At 37.1% G+C, this 23,569-nt stretch overlaps 1 long non-coding RNA gene across 1 annotated transcript; it reads left to right on the forward strand.

The window, feature by feature from the left end:
• Positions 1-1,363: 1,363 nt before the first annotated feature.
• Positions 1,364-14,696, forward strand: LOC115426163 (uncharacterized). Its single transcript, XR_003936315.1, has 3 exons — positions 1,364-1,373; positions 1,921-1,923; positions 14,602-14,696. It is a non-coding gene; the product is annotated as an uncharacterized LOC115426163 (long non-coding RNA).
• The last annotated feature ends 8,873 nt before the right edge of the window (positions 14,697-23,569 follow it).

The raw sequence follows: 23,569 nt of genomic DNA on the forward strand, positions 1-23,569 counted from the left end.
TGACATCAGAAGGTGGACAGGTCTCAACTATATACAACTAACATGAAGGGCAATGAACGGACACGACTGGAAACCGACCTCAGTTACTGTAACTGTCATGCATGTCATCCATCTCATCATCTTTTGAAGGATTTAAATTTGCTCTTTCATTGAATATCTGTGATATACTGGGATGTGAGCCTTCTGGATTTCCACCCAAAACACTTTTAAAACTCTAATTTATTATCACCGGTACAGGCCCAACAGTCCTTGACAAGGAAATAGGCTGAATAAATGTCTGTCGGAAAGAAATATTGTTGTAAATCACAGAAGCTAATATTATGTCAGAACCTCTGTGTTTGCTGAAATAAAGTTGGTAATTTGCATTGGAATTGTGACTTTACAAATCATAGACATGTCAGATTTGTACAGGATTAAGATTATAGATGACCTGTGTAATGATAACGAATTACTAGAGCTCTGCAGGTAATGCATAAAGGAGACGTTCAATGTCAGGATATTAGAACAGAACAGACTAGAATAGACTAGAATAGAATAGAATAGAATAGAATAGAACAGAATAGGACAGAATAGAATAAAATAGAATAGAACAAGATAGAATAGAAAAGAACAAGACAGAATAGAATAGAACAAAATAGAATAGAATAGGGCAAGACAAAATAGAATAGAATAGAATAGAATAGAATAGAATAGAATAGAATAGAATAGAATAGAAAAGAAAAGGACAAAATAGAATAGAACAAGATAGAAGAGAACAGAACAGAATAGAACAAGTTTGAATAGAATAGTACAAAGTAGAATAGAATAGAATAGAATAGAATAGAATAGAATAGAATAGAATAGAATAGAATTTATTGTCATTACACCAATTGCGGAAAAAAATTGCCAGCGACAGAGCACTTTCATCTAAATAACAACACAATTATTATTATTATTATTATTATTATTATTATTATTATTATTATTATTATTATGATTACTACCAACCTTTTAAAATTAGTTGACCTCTAATGGGGACATTATCATAAAAAAGTGGAGTTTACAGTAGAATTTCCAGACAACTGTCTTTTATTTCGTCTGAACATTACCATCATGCCATGGGGTTCCAGTGGGAATGGGGTTCAGTGTCCAGTAGTTTTGCAAATTGGAGTAAATCTCTGAGATTCCCAGTGGAATTGACAAAATGGCAGTATTTTACACTCTGAGAATGAGAGCAAATTGTTTACTGCTGTGGAAAAGAAATCGGATAGAATTGTGTGTTTTAGTGAAAGTGTGGGTCTTATAAACCTGTATCACCCACAGTTCCATTCTATCACCTCTGAACCTGAGACTATGAGTTTTATTATATATTTTTTCCGATATCCTTATCTTCAGTAAAATGTCAGAATGTGTTTTTTTAATTCCCCAGACACAGAAACATGATTTTACCTCGATGTTTACTCTCCAATTAGTGTCGTGCAAGTTGGCACTGTTTTGTTTTGGCATCAATCAACTCCTGGGGGAGATATCTGTTTATTTTTACAGTCGGTGATGAAGATATTCAGCAGTGTGTAACGTCTTTGTAAAGTTTTTTCATTAAAAATGCTACAGCTTGAAACGGCATTGTTTAGGACGGACAGAATTAAGCTAAAATAGGCACTAAAGGCCATGCATACTTTGGAACTCCAGAGGGTTTTTTTAATTTCTCATGACAAGCAGTCATTTTGATAAGGTCTGTTAAAAATATAGATTAGTGCAGGTCTAATTTGACAGGAGTCTGGATTTTTATACGAGAAGCAGCCCGGTTTCGTAGCTGGTTAATCAACTCAATTTTAGAGATGTCAAGGAGTCGTGTCAGAATGTAAAGGGGTTCATGGAGTCACCGTGTGATTCAGCTGAAACACTGACAGCCTACTTAAAATTAAAATTGTCCTCCTGTAGTCAGTTGTGCAGATCCCACTGCTCAGCCTTTGCTGTCATTCTCCTCTGAAGATAAAAACCAAAGTCTTTCCCTCCCTCTTTTCCTCAGTGGACCCTCCATCCTGTAACAGCTGCAGATTACACTGTGTGTACATGCATCACGATTTAGTCAGCGGCACAATGTGTGTGTCTGTGTTTGTGTGAGACGGTGACCTAATTGCAGGGAGCCGGGGCTGGTCGTTTCCTGTGTTTATTTTCTTGTCAGGGGAAAGGCCGTCTCTGTAGAACTCCGGTCGCTCGGACCCTCATTTGAGCAGACCTTTGTGTCAGACTGCAGAGGAGGTTTTACTGGGATTAGAAAAACAGAGCAATGAGGCTAATAAAATATTAACAGCTTTCCTCTGTTCATTTACTCATTGCTCATAGCCAATGCCAAATTACAGGCCTGCGTTTGTTTTACTGTACGTTGTTCCTGGCTTTTAATACAGCCCTGCCTCTGCTGTAACTTTCAGAAAATAAATTGCTTACAATAAGGAAAAAAGAGCAATTAAAGGAAAGAGGCTGTTAACACACAGTTTCAATATTTAGCAAAGTGCATCAGCCTTAAAGAGTATCATCAAATCAGAATTTATATTTGCATGTAGTATATGTTAGTATTAACTATAACTATAACTAGTGTATAGGCCACTTTATTAGAGACATTCTGTATGTAATATTAACCCATAAAGACCCAGTGCTACTTTTGTGTCAGTTCCCAAATGAATTCATCTCTTTATTTAACCTTTCTTCAGTGATTTATCATCATTTATTGTATTTGTCATATTTATTGTATATCCTCTACATTTTGCATGTTTCACTATAAGTCATGTATTTTCATATATTTAATTTCCTATATGTAATTTAGATGTTCATGAAAACTCAGACTAAATTCAAAGGTTATTTTATCAAAACTAGGGATGCACCGATACCACTTTTTTCCAGACCGAGTATGAGTACAAGTACGGTACTTACATTTGAGTACTTGCCGATACTGAGTACCGAATATAGTACTTAATAATCCCATTCCATTCTTAGTTCCTTTTGTAAATGTGCTTTATTGTGGTTGTCATTAGTCTGACTGGAACAAAGTGCTGCTACTGGCATTTATTGTGTTGGAATGAGCATTTCTCAATTAATCCTCCAGGGGGCGCTGCTCTGAATTAACCATTCTGGACATATACCACGAAGAAATGTAATGTTTTTTTAGAAGAAGAAAGTCAGTAAAAACAAACATGGAGACAACAGAGGCGATACTAATATTGCAACATTTTCACTGGTAAGGTTTAAAAGCGAAGCTTCAGTAGGTAGAGAAAAGATATATGAGTGATAAGTTTCGTTTTCACTTCCGCTGGCGGCGGTCCGCACCGCTCCATATCCCCATAGTATAAGTAGGATGGAAACCGGTCCAGCCCTGGGTTGCTGTCATAAATCTGTCAGTAGTTTTTCTCTAACTCACACAGTTGCTCTTTGAACAGATCATCTACCTCCACGGTTCCCGCTGGTATTCTCTGTCTGGGTTTGCATCCGCCAGCACCTGGAAAATGGATGGAATGTACGCAGAGGACGGAAAGAACGCTGCGTCCGTATCTGTCTGTGTCTGTAACGTTACTTGCAGTGTTACTTTTATCACCGTTTTTTCTTTTGAAAAATCTCCACACTCTTCACACTCCCCACACATTATTCCACCGCCACGTACCTGCTGCACTGAACTGTGAATGTTACATGGCCATAAGTGGTATCGGTGCATTTGTATGAGGTATCTTTTACAAGTACGAGTACAAGTACACACACTGAGTATCGGAGCCGATGCCCAATACTGGTATCGGATCGGTACATCCCTAATCAAAACAGAGAAAACTGAAGAAAAAGCAGCTTTTTCAGTTAAATCTATCATTAGCTTAAAGCAGCGTATGACCTTCGTCACCAATTTCTCATCAAATCTGTAAAACCCAAGTGATAGTCTAAGTATCACGAATCCGTTAGTCTTTCCGTGATTACGCACCTGAATCACTTCCCTCAAGGTGAACAACTTTGAAGTGTACTCCACTACGAGCAGTGCATTTGTTTATACACCAAACCAATTTGTCAGTTGGGCCTTTTCGGAAATTTTGTGGCGAAGTGCATTGTGGGAATTGGAATTCCACACAGCCAGAGTTCTGCATAGAATTTAAAAAAGGCCAGAGTGATAGTTTGGTTTCGGTTTGTTATGTAAACAAATGAATGACTTGTGATGGAGTACACTTCGAAGTTGTTCACTGTGAGGGAAGTGATTCAGGTGTGTAATCATGGAAAGATGAACAGATTCGTGATACTTAGGCTATCCCTAGGGTTTACAGATTTGAGGAAAAATTGGTGATGAATGTCATACGCTGCTTTATCATAAACCCAGTGTGTCCATCCACTGTCATTGATCCAACTCCATGGGTTTTACTGGTGAATCAATGTTGTAGAAGATGACAGTGTTTCCATGGTAACTACAGAGCCTCTGAACGTCCAAATGGGTCATATCTGATGACCATGAAAAGATGAAGAACTGTATTTTACACCAATTATTTACATGCATTGCTAGGATTAGTGGATCAACAGGTATTAAACAGTTACATCAGTATTTGGTTTTGGTCGATGGTGGATGTTTGGGTCTTTATGGGTTAAAAGGTAATTGGGGTTCATCGTTTCACCATTAAAGACCTAGAACTATCTTTTGCCAACTTACAAATGAGTTTTTCTCTACAGCTGACCTTTCCTAAGTCATTTATCAGTGAAAATCAGGTATTTTTTTTTTACTTTTCATTCACTCATTGTGTACATATTCATTAAAGCTCAGAGTAAATTCAAAAGGTATTATATCAAAATAGAGAAATTGAAGTGAAAAGGACTTTTTCAAACTAATGCATCAATTTAACCCATAAAAACCCAGCGCTACTTTTATGTCAGTTCCCAAATGATTTTTTCTCTCTATTTATCTGCTCTTAAGTGATTTATCACCATTTATTATAATATTATCCTCTGTATTTTGTGGGGGGTTTTTTCCCACGAAAATCCAGTATTTTCTTATATTTAATTTGCCGATAATGTCGATGTTCATAAAAGCTCCAAAGAAGAAGTGACTTTTTCAGCAACGATGTCAACAACTGAATGTAAAAATAAGTGTCTGCAACCACTCTCATTGATCCAACTCCATGGGTTTTACTGGTGAATCAATTATTTCTATATATTGATAGGATTAGTGGTCCAGAACTTATTAAACATTTTACATCAGTAGATGTTTTTGGTTGCCAGTGGCTGTTTGGGTCTTAATGGGTTGACCTAAAATCAACATTCTACAACCACTGTCATTTGTCAACTTAAATGGGTTTTACTAGTGACTCAGTGTTGTGGGAGTTGATGGTATTTCCACTTTCACTACAGAGCCTCTGAATGTCCAAATGGGTCATATTTGATGACCATGACAACCTGAAAAACTGCATTTTACCTGAATTATTCCACTGTGTTGATAGGATTAATGGTTCAAAAGTTACTAAATATTTAAATCAGTAGATGCTTTGGATCGCTGGTGTCTGTTTAGGTATTCGAAGGTTGGTATTTTACGCAGAAATGTGAAATTATAACAAACTAGTGGCATTGTACCCGTGATGCCTTTGAACGATAGCATGAGAGGCTAAAATCGCCCAGCACACTTCACAACATTTGAATACGGACATAAAATTGTGTCTAGCAGATAGTCAGGTAATGTTTCTTTTCATTTGGCGAGTTTGGCGGCAATCGGGCCTGTGAAGGTCTGTGGTGAGCAGGGACTTGGTCTGAGGTGAGTTGGGACCCAGTCCAAGGTGTGCTGGGACCCATTCCGAGGTTAGCTGGGACCTGATCTGCACTGTAAAAAATCCTGTTGTTTTTATGGAAAAAAAACTGGCAGCTGTGGTTTCCAGAACAATACTGTAAAAAACACATCCAACTGTAAACATATTTACAGAGTAACATGTAGATTTAACATTTTAAACATGTAGATTTAACATTTTAAACATGTAGATTTAAATGGTAAATGGACTGCACTTATTTTGCACATTTTCTACACCCTCATGGTGTCCAAAGCACTTTCCAAATCCACCAGGTCCTACTGGGAACAATTCAGGGTTCAGTGTCTTCCATGGACACTTGGACATATGGACAGTCGGAGCCAGGACTCGAACCACCAACCCTTTGGTTATTGGACGAGCTGCTCTACCAACTCTACCAACCCATTAATTTATAAATTTGAAATGTTACATTGTTAAATGTTTACTTTTTTATAACTTTTTTATATATGTATAAAAAAAAGCAAATAGGCCGTTATTTCAACATTATGGTCTTGCAATTTAAATGGCACCACATTGTTTTCCAATTTACAGTTCTATTTTTAAAAACAATAGAAATACATCATTTCTACATCCAAATCTGGTTTTGTTCACATACTCTTCCTGTAAGAACTACAGCTATATTTGATTTAATCGTTAACACAAAAGTCTTTTCAAATAAACAACTTTGCATTGTATTGTCACTTAAATTTTTTTTTATGTTGCAATTTTACAACTTTTTGGGGTTAATTCTACAGTCATTTTTTACAGTGTGTGGTGAGCTGGGATCCTATCTGTGGTGAGCTCGGACCCGATCTGTGGTGAGCTGGGACCCGGTCTGTGGTGAGCTCGGACCTGTTCCGAGGTTAGCTGGGACCCCATCTGTGGTGAGCTGGGACCCTGTTAAAATCGCCCAGCATGCCTCACAACATCTGAAAACGGACATAAAATTGTGCCTAGTAGATAGTCAGGTAATGTTTCTATTCATGTGGCGAGTTTGGTGGTGATCGGGCCTGTGACGGCTGAGGAAAATCTGTACAACGTGCTGCAACATCAATCGGACATCGATCGGACGGACGGACACAGAACGTGCATTATATAGTAGGATAGGATATCTCTTGTATCTATATTATGATTTTCAAGATGACAGGTGAGCAGGGAGGGTTGTCCCAGGTCCAACACAAATCTGGGATTGTTTGATTCCCTGTTGGCATCTTAAACCCCACAACATTCTACAACAAAGTCAGATACAATGTCAGAAACACTAGCAGTCAGGAAATCTGTCATGCTGTCCTGAGACGAGAGCTTAGCTGAATTATAAACGATCAGAACTAAAGGTAAAAACAAACTGAGAATGCCTTTTAAGAATGTTGCTTTTGAGATCCCTGCAAATTACCCTGGAAATTTGCAAAAACTTGTGGCTGTTAGCATGATTAGTATGATCGTTTGAGGAAAAATCTCCCTTTGACTTTAATAAAAAAAATATTAAAAATGATAGAAAGGTTGTTTTTTTTTTTTGTTTTTTTTTTAAGAACGGGGCTTTTCTCTTATAGACAAAAACACATTTAGACATTCTGTAGACAGGTGCCCAGATCATCTGCAAGCGATACACAGAGGACTGGACTAGAATTATCAGACTACAAGTGCGAGGAAAATGGTTGGATAATTGGGTCCCACTCATGTCGAAGGGGAAAGTCATTGACATGGTTGTTACAGACAGAATAACAATTGAAGAGCTTTTCCACTGAAAATGCAATTTTCTGTCTTTCTGGGTTAGTTGGAGGCAGTTAAGTGTTGTAGATGAATTTTGAGAATGAGAGCTTTTGATAAATTTGTTACAGGCTTCAGTCCAAGCCTTTCACAGCATAGGAGGCATGATAGAATCAGAGGGTGCTGCCAGTCTTATAATAAGAAATAACAAGCATATCTAGTGTCTTTCTGTCACAAAATCCAGTTCAATAAAGATATTTTTTCTTGTTTTCCTTATTTCTAAAAGGACCGATCAGGAGCTAAAAGTTGGTTGAACTGAAAACACAGGTGTTAACCCCACAAACATAATAAACCACAAATGTAATAAACTGCAAACGTAACACAAATTTGCAGCTTTTAACATAATAATCCCACAAATGTAATAACAGTCGCCTGCCACAAATGTAATACCTCATTTTCCCACAGGGCTCTCCTACCCTCTCCATTGTTATCATAATCATATCCAAACATTTTATTTACATAGTTTAAACTTAGGTTTCTATTATACTTAAGGGTCAAAACACAGTATTTGAAATCTCTCTGATGGGACATTTTAGAGACAATTTGACAGATTAGTGTTGCTAAATGACCACGATTTTTACTTTTAAATTCATTTTTGCTTAAGTTGGACCATAAGGGATTATCCAAAACAAGGAGCTTCTTTATACTGAAATAAATGTTGGAAAGGCAATCAATTAAAGTTCGCTCTCTGATGGGACATTACTGTGTTTTGAACCTTAATGAGAATAAATAATATTCAGTTCATACTGAAGCCTTTTATAATAAAACCTTTACTACATTTCTGCCCATTCTGTTTTATTCCTCCACTTGTATTTTTAATTAAACACCCATTAATTTGGAGTTAGTACCATGTGGTGTAAGTGTGACATTTGATCATTCTAAAAAGGCAAGTATCCAAAGGACAAGAATAAATGGGAAGAAAAAGAAAGATGAATGAATATTCATGCATGCATTACTTAAATGTATATGATGTACTAATTTATTACATTTGTGGGAAGTTATTACAATTTTGGAAACTGGAGATTTTTACAGTCCTACAAATGTAATAAATTCCCACAAAAGTAATAAATATTATGTTTGAAATTAGGTATTATGTTTGTGGTAGGCAACTGTTATTACATTTGTGGGAAAGTTATTACATTTGTGGGATTATTATGTTAAAGATAAGATAAGATAAGATAAGACTTTATTGATCCCACCATGGGAAAATTTATCAATATACAGCAGCAATATGCAACACACCAGTGCAGAAGAAAGGCACGTAGAAATAAATGTTCTTTAAGTATTAAAATTTAAGTATAAAATTTAAAGATATTTACATATTTACATAGTGATTGCACATATACATGATGTGGGACGGGGGTGGTGGAGGGTCACTGCGAACTGTTATACAGTCTGATGGCTGTGGGGAGGAATGACCTGTGGAAGTGCTCCTTCTTGCCCAGAAGATGCAAAAAAAATGCAAAAAAAAAGCTGCAAATTTTTATGACGTTTGTGGTTTATTATGTTTGTGGGGTTAACACACAGATCATATAAATAACCCTCTAGGAAAAATGAATACATACATTAAAAAAATCACTTGTCCTTAAGGTAAAGGAAGGGAGGAAAGAAGCAAAGAGCAACCATATTACTCCAATTTTTCCCATCTTCTGTGGTCTGCACTTTCCCTCTGTGCACTAAAACTGAGAGATTGGCTAAGATTTGAGGCAAATTACATCCCGGTATATAAAAAAAATGCAGACATGTAAAAAGGTAGATATCTACTTTCACATTTCATAATAAAAACCTCCAAACCTTCAGATGGAGGAAACGACACCGTAATATAGAAGCATGTCATTTTATGTTAATATTAAAATGTGATTTTGTGTGTTTACATTTCATTTGTAGTCCATAAAGGTAGCACTTGTAGATTCTGCGGACAGACCAGACCTCTTATACAGCAAGGATTTGAGAAAATAAGCCCTTTACTATTACAGAAGAAGTGTTGGTTGGTGTCTGTTGTCCATATTTGACTGTAGAATGAGATATGGTGGTGATAAGGCAGTACCAGTGGATTAATGTTGGTTTTGTGTGTTTGTGTGGGTCCTAAACCTAATCTGGCCTAAGGCGCCAAAATATCTTGAGCCAGCCTTGATTAGATGTAAGATATTGCCAAAATCACTAATCAAACATGGTTATTGTTACATTATGTCAGTGTCAAGCAGCACAAAGCCCTGGGGAAACATGCAGCAAGCTTGGGGTTTTTAATTATTTGGCAGAATGAGACGGCTCCATTTAGGCTGAACATTCCCATGCAATGTGTTTATTTGCAGTGGGATTGAAATCTGCATCAGAGGCACATGGTATGTTATTAATTTTATATGCTAACAATACAGCTGCAACTAACAGTTATTCTTGTTATCCATTAATCTAATGATTATGATTCTCATTATTCATACTGCATGTCAGAAAAGACAAACACATTGTCACAAATTACCCTTAATTTTCCACAATGGTGTATTCAAATTATGTTTATTGTCCTTCTGTAACAACCTGAAAATCTCATGAGATGTATGTATGTTTATCGTTAGACACAAAAAAGTGTACAGTCACATTTGACACTTGTCACCTTCAATGTATTGACATTATGTTTTCAGAATGATGAAAAAATCTACACCTTGTTAAAGGTGCAGTGTATTCCATGGGCATACCCGGAGCTTATATTTAAGTCTATGTTGTGCAGAGGGCAGATTGTTTTGTTTTGTTTTGTTTTTCTTTACATTTGCATACTCCATTTCAAAGATATCTGACTCAAGGCCATAAAAATCAATGTGCAGGCTGTTATTATGGACATTTGGGGAAGATACTAATTATATATATATATATATATATATATATATATATATATATATATATATATATATATCAGTGCTGTCAAAATTAACACATTAACGCAGATTAATCCATCATTATGATTAATCTGGTTAAAAATTTTAGCACAATTAACCCAGAATGACTCTGAATATCTCTGCCGACGCATCTGGGGCAGTTTGTCCAAATAGAGTTACTGTCGCACATCAACAAATGGGCAGTTGATCCAGTAGTGACAGACAGCAGAACCAACCCATAAAGATGGAAGATGATAAACAGCACATTGGCCCTCTGGATGGATATATGAGTATAGAAAAACCCAAGACGGAACAGTTGTTTCAAGTTGTTTTGTTGAAACTGCTGAAGGTGCTTATTAAACATGTTAAGTGCATATATATTCCTGAAACGTGATTAATATAGATTAAAAATGAATGATATTTAATTGTCATTAATTGAAATTAATCCACAGCAACCCTGTGATTAATCTGATTAACAAATTAAATTGTTTGACAGGACTAATACACATATACTGTGTATATATATATATATATATATATATATATATATATATATATATATATATATATATATATATATATATATATATATATATACATATATATGTGATAATTGTTAGACAATCAATATGAACTCAGTTTAAGCTACATCCACCTAATAGCAGCAGAACAATGGTCAGAGAACCAAATTTTCCCCATAAAATTCCACCTAGTGAATGAAAATGACACCATTTGAACTCTGGATGGTAGACAGCAAATGGGCATTTGTAAGACGATTGATATGAACCAAATTTTATCTCAGTCGGCCTATTATTGCTTGATTTATGTCTAAAAAACTGATTTTGAGCTAAAGCACCCCCATTTGAGAGAAGCTGAAATCAATAGGGTTCTTCCACTAGGGGCCCACTCTGTTGGTTATCAAGGGAGAAGAAATCCAACCAAATCTGTCCTAGTTATTACACATGAAGGATATCCGGTGGCGGCGAATCTGGCAGCGGTCAGGGTAAAACCATTATATCCCCGAAACTCGATTTCGGGGATATAATGTATATAATATATAATAATAATGTGAACAACAGCTATATGTTGCAGACTAACAGTCATAGGGCAGGGAAATGGAGCAAAGCTCTATCTACACCCATACATACGTGTCACTCTCTCTCTATTTGTAAATGTATAATCATATACACACAAAAGCATTCATATACATCTGATTTGTTCGGTTTAATACATGCCTGAAAATGGGAAGAAGTAGAGCTTATTTACTCCCACCTCCATTCCATATTCCACACAATCCTCAGACGTGAATTAATTCAGCTTCTTACTATCAATAGGTATATCCTGTATTATCTGATGACTGTGACAATGATTTATTCTAGATAAAGTGCAACTGGGGCTTGTATGTAATCATTGTACCTGGTCAAAGGTGAGTACTGATGTGTATAAATAGGAATAAAAAGAGCAATATGTCTGAAAACCACATTATTCCATTATTATTATTGGAAACAGTGTAATATCTACACATATACTTGCATCATCACAGTAACAATACTATTATGGTAATGTAACAAAATTAATCACCTTTACGTATTCCAACTCTATAATAATAATAATAATAATAATAATAATAATAATAATAATAATAATAATAATAATGTTTTCAGCATATCAGTGATAATACATAATAGTTTTCACTATTATTAATAATACAGCAGATATAGAGCACAATCATTAATATTCATATTTTATAATATGGCATTATTACTGTCATTATTATTACCATCACCACATCAGTACGACAAAACTATACCAAAAACAATAGAAACAACAATAAAAATAAATGACGCCTCCTTTCTGAGAATCATCTGAACACCTACTGATGCCTCTGTTCCCATCATGCCACTGACCATTAACCTGTCAATCACAGGCCTGGTGGACTGACAGTAAGGACATGGAAGGTGGGACATGTCTGGTGTTTTGCTGACAATATGAACATGGTAGTAAGTGGGCGCTGCTTTCTGTGTTTAATGGATTTGATGATATATTTATGAAAATCTTTTTTAGGTTAAGGCATGGCATGAGGAGGCATCGTTAAAAAGGAAAGCAGAGATGTCATATTATTTTCTGTCAGAGCTGCAGGAAGGGGAAGATTGTTTTAAAGGCATTATGCTTTTACTGATGTGAATTTTACGTACCAGTGTGAGGAACCAGCCAATAAACACACTAATTTCTAGTCTGTGTTACTAAATGGTGGCAAAGTGACCTTGAAAGCATTTCACACTTGTTAATAAGGAGCTAATTACTCAACTCCTCCTGCAGAAACTCATCCCTGAGCTGGTTGTGGGCTTGTTGAACCTCCGCCAGTCCTCTCCCATACACTCCTCCGAGGTGTGCATTTTATCTGACACCTACACTCCTGTAAGTTCGGATACATTTTTGTAAAGGTACATGTCTGTCAAATGTCAGTGTGCGTGACTGTGACCCTTCTGATTCCCCCAGGGACACCTGAGCTGGCACTGCAGCCTTTGCCTTCAAACCTCGGAAGCAGAAAAACAAAGCAGACTGCAGGCATCTGTTCACGCTGTTGATGAGGTTTATTGACCATCTATAAATACTTCATACTCACTGCGTTTCTGTTGTTCAGCAGGACACACTTATGACCTGAGAATGCCTACTGCAGCTCAGAAATAAGCTCCCCTGTAGGGAGAAGGGGGGGGGGGGGAGAGCACTCAGGGTTTTTGGGTCCAGTGGGTGAACTCCATCACCTTCTGCACTGCAGAGCTCAGTGGGACGCATGGAAGAAACCCTCTGATTGGCTGAAAACCACAAAGGCGTCAACATAAAGTTTGTCATGACCTGCTCTTTCATTTCCCTCAGCTTACTCTTGATAACCTTTTTCACTCCTTCCCACTCTCTCTACCTCCCTGGTAGATCTGCTCCACGTTTCCTCCTTGACTATTGTTCAGTATTTACTTTTCCAATGTTTCTTTTTGTTCTCACCCTTTCCCTACCTCGTCTGTGCTCCTCATATCCTTTTTACCCTCGTCTCTTTGGCACACACAAACTTTGTTTTCCAATCAGTATCACATTCAAAAGAATAAAACACCACCTTTGTACGCCTCCACAGAGCACAGACACATATACTCTGAACGCTTCTGAAGGAAAAACACATTTCATATCAATATATCATTATTATTATTATTATTATTATTATTATTATTATTATTATTATTATTATTATTATTATATATCATCATGACTATTACTGCTACCACCTTATTATAACTTTTATGCTATGATTATTAACCCTTTCATGCATAGTGGTCACTACAGTGGGCAGCTATTCTATAGCTGTTCTCTTGTATATTCATGGATTTTGTTGTTCTTTTCGGTTTTGTTTTGTTTTGGTTTTTTTACACATATCTTTATAAAAGTTTTAAGACACTACATATCTTTTCTGACATGAACTGGTAACATTATGTAGATCTCTCCTGAGCGTAAACCCCCAGAATCACAAGCCCTCCCCATAGTTTTCATACAATTTATCACTAAATTCATGTTTCTGTGCATCAAAAATTAAACATGTGGTGTCCAGCTGAGTGGACATTTTTGCAACTTAATGAAAAATAGGTTCATAAGAATTTATTTTCATTATTTTTTTAATGTATTTTAAAATTTTTTTGAATTATTTTATTTTATTTTATTTTAATTTATTTTTCAGAAGAAATTTTTCAATTGCATTGTTTTTTTCATGCCTAAAGAGAAATAAAAACACTCAGGAAAAATTTTTGATTAACGTTCTCATAATTCGTGCATGAAAGGGTTAAACTGTACGCATACGTACAATATATATATACCTGTATATATATAAAATATAATATACAATACATACAACGCAGTTTGATTCAGTCCCTGTACTGAAGGCAGTCTGGTCCACATAGTCGGTAATAAGTCGGACTTGTTCGCGGTGTGGGTTGGACTCCACCAGGGCTGCCCTTTGTCACCAGTTCTGTTCATAACTTTTATAGACAGAATTTCTTGGTGCATCCGGGTGGTGGAGGGGGTCGAGTTCGGTAGCAGGAGGATCTCGTCTCTGCTTTTTGCAGACGATGTGGTGCTCTTAGCTTCAGCGAGCAGCGACCTCCAGATCTCACTGGGGGGTGGTTCGCAGCCAAGTGTGAAATGGCCTGGATGAGGATCAGCACCTCCAAGTCTGAGGTCATGGTCCTCAGCTGGAAAAGGGTAGAGTGCCCACTCTGGGTCAGGGGGGGAAGTCCTGCCTCAGGTGGAGGAGTTTTAAGCTGATCAAAGGGGCATCTGCAGTGATGCAGACGCTAAACCGGTCTGTTGTGGTGAAGAGCCGAGGTGGCAAAAGTATTCACATTCTGTACTTAAGCAGAAGTACAGCTACTTGTGTGAAAAAATACTTTGGTAAAAGTAGAAGTACTGATTCAACTCCTTTACTTGAGTAAAAGTAAAAAAGTAAAACTTCTCAATTATAATAAAGTACAAAAGTAAAAAGTAAAACTGCATTTTTGCCATGAATGAAACAATACTTAGTGAACCAAGCAAAATCATAAAGGTTTCCGTTTTCTAATTCCACAGTGAACGGTTCTGACCACAGTCCTGCACTGGGTCTGCAAAAACATGTAGGGATGAACAAACAAAAATTATAAGAATTTTCACAGTGCAATTGCCTGTTTTTTTTTTCAATACTGTTTTCTTTTTTAAAGTTATTATTTTGGTATTTTCTTGTAGTATTTTCCTGTACGTTTGGTGTTGTGCTGCTATTGGAACGAGAGATCACATTAACTGAAAATATTTCGTCATTGACAGATTTTTTTTAAAAATCATGGAAAATTCTGAAGGCCGTCCGTCAGATTTTGACAGATTAAATTAAAATACTGAGGGTAATCTAACAAGGAAAGTTTTCACATGACACTGTGAACAGAACCTGCTCGCAGGATCACTGGTCTGTCTGTCTCTTAACAAAGCATAAACAGTCCATAATAGGATCCTACCTGTAGAGAACCTACAGCGCCACCGTTCACCACTACACTGAATACAACAGCAGTACTTCTGTCAAATGACTCAGTTAGTTCACCTGTAGTAGACCCCCTGTCCTGTGGATAGCCAGTGTGCATATTAATCAGTCATTGTCAAGTCTTGTCTCGTTATTTAGCTGACTTTAGTCAAAATTAGATGCTACTTTGCCTCCACAAAGTGTCAAGACAGTCAAGTCTCCTTAATTTATTATTTTATGTTATTTTAAAAAGCCCAGTAAATGTGATGGCATTGATAAACGCAGTGAAAAAAGAGGGACTGACATGGTGGAGGATGAAGGACAAGCAAGTAATTCAACAGTTCTTATGGCAGTTGGTGTGCTATACGTATGCATTTTCTACCTTTCATGTGTTCTTCAACACCATTTGATGGCGTGTCAATTTATGCCAAGATCTCCGGTTCACATAACCCTAACGCTGGCCCTCAGTTTGTGGTATTTGACGTGGCATGAACATACATGCAGAAAGCTTATAATATAACATGCCAATTAAAAGTGTCGTGTATATTTATGCATGTCATGATATCACATTGGTTTATCAGCCTGCAGTAACTACAGCTGCTGCATCATTGAGATGTTTTTGAACATTAAATACTGATAAATATATCTCATTATCATTAACAAATTAAATTTGAAATGATAGATCCGACCGATAGTCGAACCTCGGATCCAGGAGGAACAATGCGGTTTTCGTCCCGGTCGCGGAACGCTGGACCAGCTCTATACTCTCCATCGGGTGCTCGAGGGTTCATGGGAGTTCGCCCAACCAGTCCACATGTGTTTTGTGGATCTGGAGAAGGCGTTCGACCGTGTCCCTCGTGGTATCCTGTGGGGGGTGCTTCGGGAGTATGGGGTCCGGGGCCCTTTGCTAAGGGCAGTCCGGTCCTTGTATGACCGAAGCAGGAGTCTGGTTCGCATTGCCGGCAGTAAGTCAGACCTGTTCCAGGTGCACGTTGGTCTCCGGCAAGACTGCCCTCTGTCACCAGTTCTGTTCATTATTTTTATGGACAGAATTTCTAGGCGCAGCCAGGGGCTGGAGGGGGTCCGGTTTGGGGACCACAGGATTTCATCTCTGCTTTTTGCAGACGACGTTGTCCTGTTGGCCTCATCGAACCCGGTCCTTCAGCGTGCACTGGGGCGGTTTGCAGCCGAGTGTGAAGCGAGCGGGATGAGGATCAGCACCTCCAAATCCGAGGCCATGGTTCTCGACCGGAAAAAGGTGGTTTGCCCTCTCCGGGTCGGTGTGGAGTCTTTGCCCCAAGTGGAGGAGTTTAAGTATCTCGGGGTCTTGTTCACGAGTGAGGGAAGGATGGAGAGTGAGATTGACAGACGGATCGGTGCAGCGTCTGCAGTGATGCAGTCGCTGTACCGGTCGGTTGTGGTGAAGAAGGAGCTGAGCCAAGAGGCAAAGCTCTCGATTTACCGGTCAATCTACGTTCCTACCCTCACCTATGGTCATGAACTTTGGGTCATGACCGAAAGGACAAGATCCCGGATACAAGCGGTCGAAATGAGTTTCCTCCGCAGGGTGGCTGGGCGCACCCTTAGGGATAGGGTGAGGAGCTCAGTCACCAGGGAGGAGCTCGGAGTACAGCCGCTGCTCCTCCACATCCATAGGGGCCAGCTGAGGTGGCTCGGGCATTTGTTTCGGATGCCTCCTGGACGCCTCCCTGGGGAGGTGTTCCGGGCATGTCCCACCGGGAGGAGACCTCGGGGAAGACCCAGGACACGTTGGAGAGACTATGTCTCTCGGCTGGCCTGGGAACGCCTCGGGGTCCCCCCGGAAGAGCTGGAGGAGGTGTCGGGGGAGAGGGAAGTCTGGGCATCCCTGGTTAGACTGTTACCCCCGCGACCCGGCCCCGGATAAGCGGTGGATAATGGATGGATGGATGATAGATGATAATGTGTTATGACAATAAATGTGTCTAGCACGACCTCTGATTAGAACCTCAATTTCCTGAGGGTTTTACCCAAAGGATCAATACAGTTCTATCTAATCTGATCTAATAGTAGATATCCGCATAATAATATTTTAACAGGTGACCGCACTTTTCAGCTGAAATTATAATCACATGTAAGAGTTTTGTAGGTATTCTTAATGGTATTTTATAAACAATGAACACATTTTTGATGACTCATCTTGCACTCAGGGGCATAAATTGATAAATAAATAAAATGAAGCCCTTTCTGAAATATTTATGTTCTTCCCCATTAATTGCAATCTTTTACTCAAACAAGAACTATTTTGGTTCCACACATTGGACAGTTTAGGCCCCAAAGACCTGAATGAAGACTTCTTTGTTACATTATGAACTTCACTATTACTCTTTAGAAATGTTTCTAAAGAGAGGTTTCTTTCTGCTTTATTAGAGACGTACCGGAGGGAGTGTCTGTGAATGGATGTGTATGATTCTCTTGATCTAAACCCTCTTAAGACCTTCAACAGAAGGATAAAAATGCTTTTAAGTCCGATGAGTACCTCCATACTTCCGCTTTTCATGTTTTTTGAGCTATTCAAAGTACATTTCCTTTATAAGTTGGTACAAACCTTAAATAGAATGCTTTCTTCTATGTCCATCATAAAACTAAACATTACAGACATTCCTTATGTATTTAATATTCATGATATAGGTATGTAGCCTGATTCCCCCTTTTTCATTGTACAGTATATTCTTTTTACTTATATTTTTCTTGTGTATATTTGTATTATTGTACAGGTACATGTCAAGACTCTTTCCTTCTAAATCAGGAGTGTCAAAGTCATTTTAGTTCAGAGTCCACATTCAGCCCAATATGATCTGAAGTGGGAAGGACCGGTAAAATAATAACAGTGAAAAAATTAAAATAGCGTTATGAAATTGTTTACATCTACAGAGTTTCCTTAGAAATGTGAATAACATGAACAACTTGAAATGTCTTAACCCTCCGGTATCCCGTCCAGCAAGGCCCTTACTAAGCACCAAGTGTGCCATTTTGGCACACTTGTGGAATAATGTCAAAAAATGTTTCATACAGTTTGTTTTTAATTCTTTTACACTTTTTTCTCTTTCATCATCTTAAGCCGTAAATAAAAATACCAAATACTCAACAATTGTCACATTTTTTAACCCTTTAAATCCCGTGTTTGTAATGTAAACGATCAATTTTTTTGGATGCAAAAAAGACAAAAAAAAAATTTTTTTTCAATATACTACATAAAAAGTGGATCACATATTATTTGATTTTTGCAGCCTGGCATATGTTAATGATTAACGCCAACACTGGTTAATTTGAATTATTATTTTTGGCGCTAGGTCAAATGTTCAAAAATACTAGCATCTGTCACCAAGTGTGCCAAAAAGGCACACCTATAAATCATACTATTAAATATTACATATTATTTATTTTTCTGCTCTAATTTGATTTTATTTTTGTAAATCAAGGTCAGTCCTAATCATACATATCAAAAAATAATTCATTTTAGATTTTTTTTAACCCTTTAAACAATCTCTTTTCATCATGATGTCACTACATTTTTTGATGCAAAAAACACAAAATATGTTTGTTTGTTTGTTTTGTTTTGTTTTTTTCAAAATACGACATAAAAATTGGATTACATATTACTTGATTTTTGCAGCCTGGCATATGTCAATGATTAACAGTAACATTAACAATGTTAATAAATTCATTTAGAACCTCACCTCTCAAATGAAGCCCAGATATCAGTAAAAGCAGGATTTATGCCTTAATGGCTTACAGATCAAAAACAGTGGTTATAATGGAAGAAATTGTGTGTTTTAGGCACACTTGGGAGACAGATGCTAGTCTTGTAACTTTCTTTTGTTTACAATGTGCAAGTTTTAGTTGGTGGCCAGAATTTTAAAGATCAAGCACAAATGAACAACTTCTGAATTCTAACCTTATTTAAATTGTGAAAAATAATATGAAGTTTTTTTAAAACGAAGTGCAAAGTGTGCCTAAAAAGCGCACCCGGATACCAGACAGTTAAGAAATAGAAGTGGATTTTTAACAATATTATTTTTCAGTTCATCATTTACACATGTGCATTACAACTTACAGATCACAGTGGATTTATACATAAAACATTTAATAAAAGGCAGAATATTGTTTAAAATTGCATTTACTTCTCTTAAGACATTTCATTTGTTCATATTTGTTTAGGTTATTCACATTTTTTTGTGAAAGGATAGTTTGTAACTAAAACTTTTCATGTAATTTTCCTTTTTTTATGCTAAAACAAAGACAAAAATTTGTAGTTGTTATTATGATAGTATTTTATGGTCTGATCCACTTGAGATCATATTGGTCTGAACATGAAACCTGAACTAAAATGACTTTGACATCACTGATTATTAATATTTTCAGTGCAATTTTTGCATTTAACAAATTCATCCCAGGGCTGGATTGGACCCTTTGGTGGGCCAGTTTTGTCCCACAGGCCTTACGTTTGACACCTGTGTTCTAAATCATTCTTTCTGTAAGTTATGTATTATGTATTTGTTAGACAACTGATCGACTGGTAACACCATGGGATTTCAGGCACTGAAGGTGGTTACTTCTTCTCAATTCTCCAGTTGTAGCTCCACGGCTCCTTGCTTTTGACTCCTCACTTGGACTCCTCTGCCCCTAACATGAGATATCCTTAACTCAGAGCTGTCATTTTAATAGACGTCAGTTTAATATGATGTTGAATAGGAGGCGTGTCCTTAGTCATAGCCTCCTTGGCCCTTGATGGGAATTGAGACCATGATTGATTTCTGCATCAAAATCGAGCCTCGATGAGTTGAGGAACAGAGGAGGTGAAAATTAAGTAACTGAAAGAGGTTTGTGCTCTGTCAAAGATTCAAAGACTCTTTCTTGTCAATGCACAGAGGGGGTAAAAAATAGAAGCATAAAGCATAAAGACTATAGCAGAATAGAAAGTGTACTATTTACAGTAGCAGCAGTAGTGCAATACAGTAATGCAGTAGTTCCCAACCTTTTTTCGCTCATGACCTCATTTTAACATCACAAATTTCTGGCAACCCCAGACATTCAAAACTGAGACCTTTATTATGCTAAAATTAATTTGTTTTTGATCATGTAATAGTTTGCTATAATATGTTGCAAATAAACGTTAATTTTAGATGACATTTAGCCTATATAATGTATATTATTCTGGACGGAGGCAGAAAAGCCAGGTGTAGATTACTGCACAAAGTGAGAATTTTATTTTCCTTGGTCTGGATATGTACAGTCAGTCCAGCTTGGATTTACAAGGCTGACAATTAATACTGAAAAAACAATAACTCAAACTATGAATTATGAAAGAGCTGCAGCATCTGAAACTGACCACAATGAACATTTGACAGATAAACAGTACCACAGTGCTTCAGTTTCAGCTTCACAGTTTGTCGTATCTTTTATGTATTGGGATTGTCACTCTCAACTCACCATATATTTTTCATGAGTACGTTTGTTTTTTTGTTTTTTTTTTTCTTTTTATCAATTACAAGAAATTTCAGGCGACCCCATTTGAATTCCAAGTGGGTCCCGACCCCAAGGTTGAAAAACACTGCAGTAATGGTGCATAATGGAACCGGACAGTAACAGATTTGTCAACAGCAGCAGATAGGACAATAGTGCTGTGTTTATCAGTACAATCCAAACTAATGTGGATATTTTGCAAAACTGATATTTGTTCTCTACGTTTGTCCCCCTCATCCAGAGATTTTTTAAAAACCCATTTTGCTCATGTCTATTATTGAAGCTACACCTGAAACATCAAATCCAGGTGTATAAATAAGTGTATGACCGGCAGTAGATCGAGGTTCAGCATGAGTGCCCTCTGGGAGATGGACCAGACCAGTGTCATGGACAAATCCACATCCCCTCAGGCCTTTCAAGAGGTTTATTCTTGTGTCAGGGCTTCTGTCATAAGTCTTCCCCAACCATGCTGACAAGATTCCTCTGTTGCATCGAAGAAAGAATACACTTCCACAAACCCAACCAGCACAACACAATATTACTTAGGTTTGTAACTGTAACTTTGCTGTTCACCTTCATGACAGATGAACCCATAAAGACCCAGTGCCACTTTTGTGGCAGTTCCCAGATATATTTTTCTCTATATTTAACCTTTCTTAAGTGATTTATCACAATTTATTGTAATGTTATCTAATTTATTTTATAACACTGGGTTACAAAAAAAATGTTTTTTGCAAGTTGTCTAGGTTTTTTCAACTGAATTAGGACCATTTTGCACCGCTAAATCCAAAAAGGACATCTGTTTTTCTCAATCAGGTCAGGTTTTTTTGCTAATTTGATTTTGAAAAATTTGATCTTCTCACAAAATATAATAATTAATACCAAAATAAGATTGGTAAGCACACTTTATGAAATTTGTGACTTGATTCCTGTTAGGTACAATGGTGTATTCACCGCAGATGTAGCAGAATACGTCAGGCTTATTTTTGCAAGATCTTCTAGTCGAAGCCATTTCATTCACCTGTAATATTAAAAAAACCATTAATCATAAATTGGCAAAAGTAAAATCTTCAGAACTTGTTTATTGCAAGAAATATGAAAGAATTTTGTATCATATGATGTGAAAATGCCCATAAATGTAAGCAAAAATGTGAAAAAGCCAATATGTAGCATAGTTCAGAAAGTTGACCTGATTGAGCAAAATGAATGTGATTTTTGGATTCAGCACACCAAAATTATCCTAAATCAGCTCAAAAAACTTAAACAATAAATTTGTTGTTGACCAGTGTAATTAATACTTTATTTTACCGGGTAAAATCAATTGAGAACAGCTTCTCATTTACAATGATGACCAGGCAAGAGGCCCCAACAGACAAAAACAAAGACAAAAGAAAACAGAACAAAAGAAAAAACAGATAAAAGGAAACAGTACAGATGAATCCAAGACTCGCAACCAGTGGTGAAGAGACTATGAAGTTAAAAACAACATAAATAAGTACTAGAGTGTATGGGGAGAGAGCAGAAAGGAAGAGGGGAGAGTCAACACATGCAACAGTCAACTAGGGAACGTTGTAGTTTCTGTTTAAACATACGGAGCGATGGGAGAGCTAAAAGTTTAAGGGAGTTTTGAAAGGAGTTCCAATCATTTGCTGCAGCAAAACAAAAGGAAGTCTGGCCGAAGACAGTGCAGGCTTTTGGAAGAGAGGAATGAAATCGTTGGACCTCAGGTTGTAGTTATTGTGGGAAAGGTGCAAAAGGTTGCAGAGTTATTGAGGTGTTTTCCTTAATAGAGTCTTGTAGATAAATAGAAACACCAGGCGACTTCATCATTGGTTTTTGCGCTATTTCAGTGAAAATCTGATATTTTCCTGCATTTAATTGACTGATCATGTACATGTTCATAAAATCTAAGAGTAAATTCAAAGGTTATTGGATAAAAATGAGGAAAAAAGTGAGGACAAAGTGACTTTTCCAACAAAATATATCATTAACTGAACATAAAAAAAGCATGTCCATTCACTGTCATTGATCAAACTCCATGGGTTTTACTGGTAAACCAATGTTGACGAGTGTTTCCGTGGTGACTACGGAGCCCCTGAATGTCCAAATGGGTCATATCTGATGATCATGAAAAGATTAAAAAGTGCATTTTACACCAATTATTTACATGTATTGATAGGATTAATGGATCAACAGGTATTAAACAGCTTAGATCAGTAGACAGTTTTGATCACCAGTGGATGTTTGGGTCTGTATGGGTTAAACTCTCTGCTTCTGTTACGTCCATTATCATCCATGATGTCCACAGTTTTAAATCCAATACAAACAATGGTTTATGTGACTGTTTGGACCAGTTTGTAGTCATTTTTTTGTGTTAATGCATGGACAGATATTTTGTAAAATAAAGTTGGTGTAAACAGATCTTTCCTTTTAAACCCAGGGGAAAATATCTGTTTAGAAAAATAGTGGTGTTATTGTGGAGAGGGCATTAGAAGTCTGAAGAAGAGTGATGTTACTGGAAACCCAAACACAGACGCTATCCTGCAGATTTTTTAATGGCTTATTCCTTCTTATTCCGACCGGTGATGAGGGTCTACATGAGCTGGCATCAATTACAAGTCAACACTGGGTCATTA

The sequence above is a fragment of the Sphaeramia orbicularis genome, chromosome 9 (genome assembly GCF_902148855.1).
Source record: "Sphaeramia orbicularis chromosome 9, fSphaOr1.1, whole genome shotgun sequence".
Lineage (NCBI taxonomy): Eukaryota > Metazoa > Chordata > Actinopteri > Kurtiformes > Apogonidae > Sphaeramia > Sphaeramia orbicularis.